Source organism: Panthera uncia, chromosome X, assembly GCF_023721935.1.
Source record: "Panthera uncia isolate 11264 chromosome X, Puncia_PCG_1.0, whole genome shotgun sequence".
Classification (NCBI taxonomy): Eukaryota; Metazoa; Chordata; class Mammalia; order Carnivora; family Felidae; genus Panthera; species Panthera uncia.
The window spans coordinates 78371693-78378046 of NC_064817.1; the positions used below are offsets into that span (position 1 = coordinate 78371693).

Consider the following 6354-nt stretch of genomic DNA (forward strand, 5'->3'; position numbering starts at 1 on the left):
ACAACCAGAGAATTTAAGAATAATAATCTATTGGCAGTGTTGATTGTTATCCAACTCTGGGACTAAAGATGGAGGTAATCACTACATGTATTTCTGAAGGATCTGTGTTTCATTCTTACAACCAAAGAGAAACAGCAGTAATTCTATGGTGGCAGGGCTGAAATGCATTTGCATTCACTCAGAAAAATCTAAGCTATGTCCAGGGGACACATTAGGAACAGTAATAAAAAATAGACATCAGAAGTCCTACAGAAAATGTAAAAGACATTTTTGGAAGAAAACTAACAAATGGATGGCATAAGTTTGACTCATGAGGTAGCAGAACTTTGGAAATATTCAAGAAGAGGGAAAGTCGAGGTAAAATCACCCAAACATATCTAAGATATGCTGGATCTCTGGCCTTTAAGGATGGATGTCTGCAAGGGAAGATAATCATACTGATGCACCAGACTATATAACACACTTGTGGATAAATGCAGGACTATAGTGAGAAAGCCTAATAGGTAATCAGAAGAAGCCTGGTACAGAGACAGTAGGCATGACTTTGTTGCAAAGGACTATGTGTTCAGCATGATTAATTCCAGTACTCATGAGGCCACTGATTACAAATAGATGGCCAAGCAACTGATGGGATAGAGATGTATTAGCAAATACCTTCTTGGACAGGAGATTCAGAGACTGGAAGGTTCTCCTCAAAAATATTCTCATATAAGACCCCACATTCCAGAACTTAAGCACAGCTCCAGGAAATTAGAATAAAGTGATCTAAGAGAACTCTGTATCCATCTGACCCAATGTGGGCAATATGATCAGATTGACAATCCATGGATACTCAAGATGAAAATAAGATCTGCTTAAAAATAAAATAAAGGGAAAGGGTAACATCTCTTTTGGAGACCATGAAAGAAAACCTTCTCCCTATAACTTTGAATTAAAATGAATTTCTGAAAGACAAACAATTAAAAACTATGCTATATATATATATATATATATATATGGCCAGTCGTTTAAAATTTTAAGGTCAGATTTCCTAACTTAAGAGCAAAAATTATAGTAGTTTGATTAGGTAAATGTTGGAATAATGAAGGAACAAAAACTTGTATCCTTATGATAATTATTATCTCTTAATTTTATTGTATTATTCATTTGACATTCAAAATTTGTTCTTTCTAACATTAACATAGTATTAGCCACATTTATTGTTTAAAAGAAGGCAAGAATACTGTCAACTAGAAAATGAATCTAAATTTTTTTAATGTTTATTTATTTTTGAGAGAGAGACAGAGAGAGAGCATGAGCAGGGGAGAGGCAGAGAGAGGGAGACACAGAATCTGAAACAAGCTCCAGACTGTGAGCTGTCAGCACAGAGCCCGATGTGGGGCTTGAACTCATGAACCGTGAGATCATGACCTGAGCTGAAGTCGGATGCTTAACTAACTGAGCCACCCAGGTGCCCTGAAAATGAATCTAAAGGTTATTTATGTTTGCATTTTACAGTAGCAATAGAAACAGCTGATCTGGAATATTACTTCTGAGTGTTGTTACTACACTGAAGAGTGGTGGCATGCATTAGGAAATGGAAATTTCTGTTTTTCCCTGTTAGCATTTTGTATCCTGAACCCTTTCACTTCACTTGTGAAAAGATAATGATTCAGCTTCCAAGAGATATTGTAGTGATTTACAAGTACCCGTGGAACCTCAGTATCAACTCACTAACCAATGGTAGGGATCCATTTATAACATGAATCAGTTAGATGATAGGCACTGGATTGAGGAATAAGAACCCCACCTCCTAACTAACTCTTAGAATTTGAGTATTGATTGCTTGGATATGCAGGTACATGTACTTATGGACTTTACCATTTGCCAGATCAAAGTTTGTAAAGTATGGCCTGTGAGCCAAATTCAGCCCACCCTCTGTTTTTATAAATAAAGTTTTATTGGAACACACCCACAATACTTTGGCACTGCAACGGGAGAGTTGAGTAGTTGAGACAGAAATTACATAGCCCAAAAAGGCCAAAATCTTTACTCTATGGCCTTTTACTAAAAAAAAAAAAAAAAAAAAAAAAAAAAAAAATTGCCACTCCCTGGGCTAGATGGTCAAAGCAGATATATAACAACCACTATAAATCTTTCAGCAGATCCACTCCTTGGTCTGTCTGCCAAATACTTTTTTTAAAGTTTATTTTATTTATTATTTATTTTTGAGAGAGAGAGAGAGAGAGTGAGCACACTCTTGTGGGGAAGGGGCAGAGAGAGAGTGGGAAAGAGAATCACAAGTAGGCTCTGCATGCTGTCAGAGCAGAGCCCAACTCGGGGCTGGAACCCATGAACAATGAGATCATGACTTGAGCTGAAATTGAGAATTGGAGGCTTATCCAACTGAGCCACCCAGGTGCCCCCAGCTTGCAAAATTCTATATCAGGTCTGTTCTTTTTGCCCATCCTCTATTTTTCTGGAATTGTTTACACAAACCTTTGTCCTCAGTGAATTAGAGTCTTCCTATGGACAATAGGTTTAAGAGATTCATACAACCCTTATTTCTTTCTAAAGAATATTTTATTTATTTATTTATTTGTTTGTTTATTTATTATTTAATTATTTGTTGGCATATGAAAATTTATTATTGTCATGTTTTCACCATCAAAACTTATGATCTTGGTCTTTATTTCTTGTCTTTGCATAAGGCCAAAAGACATTAGCTACTTTGATAACCTTAAAACAAACTCCAGGAATGTCATTGACAGCATGACCTTTGAGACAAAATCCAGCAACCAGAACTTCATCATTTTCCTCAATAAAATTCAAACAACCATCATTGTGTACAAAGGCTGTGATTTTTTTTTTTTTTGCCATTCTTGATTAGCTGGACCCTGACACACTTCCTAATGGCAGAATTTGTCTGTTTTCTTTCAACCCCTACTTTTTCCAGCACAATTCTTTTGCATGAGAAGCACTTCCAAAAGGGTTGGCCTTCAGGGCTGTGCCCAAATGTGCTTTCTTGTATTGTTTATCATGCTACTTCTGATCTCCTTGGTAGCTACCGAGCTTTCTGGCACTTGCTCATCCTGTTGGCACCACAGGCCTGAGCAAAAGAGCTCTAAAAATATTTTGAAAGTAAACAAACAAAAATATATAGTATCAAACGTGGATGAGAAGCAATTGAATGTGGCCATTCTGTCATTGTGTCAAGCACAATCTAATTCACAGATATGGATGACTGAGGCCTGAGCACTCTTTAATAGAATACAAATATCTAGGCAAGAGTGAAGAATAACTGCATCTTGATGAGGGTGAGGAAAAGAGGCAGGATATTTGTGGCAGAAGCTTGAAGTGGATGATGGGGATGTCCCTTAGGACTTCATAGAGATCTTGGAGTGATGGTGCTTCCGATTATACCAATACATTTGGAGAAAAACATAAGCTTGTGAAGGCTCTTAAGACTGAAAATTTATGCAAGGCTTTGCTGGACCCTGGCTCACTCCATGAAAGGGCCTCTCATACACAGTGGCCTCTCAGAAGGGGAGACACCAGCTGTGAGTTATGTTTTTAACTTCTAGGAAACAGGCTACACAGAGGGTCTATGTTTATATTATGAGCCACGGCAGGGACAGGTGGTGGGTCTGGAGTTTGACGTTTGCAAATGATGTCTCTGACTGCCAGGATTGTTCAGAAGAGTTGCTTGTTTGTAGGAGTGAGTTTGGAAAAGAAATGAAGAAATGAAAAGGCTTCTTTCTCTCAGTTACCATTTTCTAATTAAACTCTTTCCTTGAATTTGTTAAGGAAAAATGATACCAATATACAAGGGCTATTGTAGCAACTTAAATTAATCAACAAAATGTGAGCAGAACTTCAAAAGAAAAGAACTGAACACTAGATTCTACCAGCATTGGGAATAATATAAGAATGAATGAATAAATAAACGAATGAATGATGAGGGAAACTCTGGATAAGGAAAAACAAAAATTAAGCCCTCCTTTTTTTCTTGAATGGAGAGTCAGAATTCAAATATTGGCTGCCTAGAATTTCCATTATCTTGACCTTAAAGTTCTCCCTTTTATTTCTGGTTTATATCTTTAAAATGTTATATGCTGTCTGAGAGATGTTTTAGCTTGTCACCATAATATCTGTCAACATTTTGTGGGTCCACTTCTCAGTCAGAAAGATTGACATCAAGGACATATTATACAGAACTGCCAAGGAAGTCAATCCAAATACATTTGCTGTATGTATTTGAATTTCGCCTTAACTGCTTTGACAAAGATTTGAATTAGAGAACAAAAGAGGAACTTTGAAAGAATGGCAACAGCAACAAAAGAGGAATACACAACATTCATCTAGGTATAAATGCACATGCACACATACACACATTCATACAAACATAGACATAAATAGCAAAACTTATTCTGGACAACCACTCCCCATACTCTACCACTGATGTGACTTTCATTTCCCAGTTCATTATTAACCTAAGAGCATTTGAAGATGAACAAAAAGGACATATTCCACAATTCTGATGAGAAAATTCAACCTTCAATTTGAGTTAGAAGATAACAGCAAAGAGAAAGCTATTTCTTTCAAATTTTGTGCATCTCTCGTAGGTAGATTTATGAAGACTCAAGGAAGTATCTTACCCAACTTACCTCTACGTCTACTAAAATTTGCTTTTAAAATTTGATCTAAGTTATGAGTGTGAATGGATAGTGAAGAACATTAAGCTTCAAATAATATTTACAACTTATTTGGCTTTGCAGTTGTTCTATATTGTTGCCTGAGATATATAACTGCATTTTTGACTTATGGGACCATCCTAGTCCAAAGAACTCCCTTCTGCAGTGCCAAGCCCCAGCAGTCCAATTCAAATTCTCAAGCAGACCAAATGTTCTCTTGAATTCCATGGCTTCACTCACATTCCTCCCTTTACATGTCGTGTTGTACATCCACAAGTACTGATTCAATGTTTTTTTATTTCTTGTTGGTGTTTATAGTAGACATGTCATGCTTGTTATTTGGGCTAAAAGGCTAGGGCTGAACACTCTAGGAACTTGAATTAGCCCCATGCCAATGTTTTGGAGAGGAAAGAGTACAGATTGCAGAAATACAGAGGCCAGAGGTGAATTCTAGGCTCTGCTGCTTACATACTGTAAATATTTATTTACATACATAAATACTGTAAATATTTATTTACATACATAAATATTGCCTCATAGGTTTACTTTAAGTATTAAAAGAGCTAGCACATGGAAAGCTTATAACACACTATCAGGTACAGCTCACATGAGTTTTCTTAGTTCTGTAAAGAGCAGGATTCATGTCCATCTGAGTGTCATTTGTGTTTTACAAATGCTTGTTGACATTTCATAAATAATAGCCACTTGAGTGCTTAATGTGTAGTGTTCTATTATTCTTGCAAATTAATTTCTGTTAAAATAATTTCTTGTCCTTAACAGATCTTCCCAGCTGAAAACCCAGAGTGCTTGCCTAGCTTGAGTCTCAAGGATCTCCACAGCTCTCCAGGATGGTTGGGTGGGCTCCCCAATTTCATCCTGGTGATCAGTCCAGGCCAAAAGAGGGGAAGTGACTCACCAAACGTCCTGTTATCAGGATACTTCCAGTCTTTGAATCAGGCAGCTCTTCAGGCCCTCTCTCTGGCATCCTGCCTAATGTATTTATCTCTGTAGCTTCATGCTCTCATAGTCTTTCTGGGGCTAAAAGGATAGCAGAAGCACCCATATTATGGACTTTGCAATGTCTTCTTTGAGATACAGAAAGAGAAGAGGGGGAAAAAGTTCAAAGGATAGTCAATATTGCTCTCCTCTTTGAACTCAACACACAAGTCATTCTATTAGATTGAAAGATATGAAATTGTTTTTGTAGTTGAAAAATGACTGAATTTCAGCAATTTCATGTTGTTTTGTCCAATATAACAACTAGTGAGCTGTGTTTCCTACACAAAGTAAATGTCTGTTGGTTTTACTTTCTATTGTAGCCATTCCAAATGTTTTCCATCACATAGTTGTTCAATTGTGTTTATGGCAATGCCACGTCTGCTATAGAATGGAGGGAATGGGATAGGAAGTAAACTTGTGATGAGTGCCAAGGATGGGCCAGAAACTCTGTTAGGCATTTTACCCGCTTTTAGTCTATGTTCAAAAACGTTGTACAGTGGACATCAGGATCTCTTTAATATTCACCTTTTCATTAAGTATGCTCTGTGAAGCTCAGAGAAGTTAATTAAATTTTCCAAGTTTGTAGTCAATAAGAAGCAGAGGAGTTCTAACCCAGTTGTATCTGACTTAAAGGCCCAAGCTCTCTCCACTTTGCCATATGGCCTTCCTTTTATGGTGAACT

At 37.1% G+C, this 6354-nt stretch overlaps 1 pseudogene; it reads right to left on the minus strand.

Moving 5' to 3' along the window:
- Positions 1–2653: 2653 nt before the first annotated feature.
- On the minus strand, positions 2654–5658 carry LOC125931351 (40S ribosomal protein S23-like; annotated as a pseudogene).
- Positions 5659–6354: the final 696 nt, after the last annotated feature.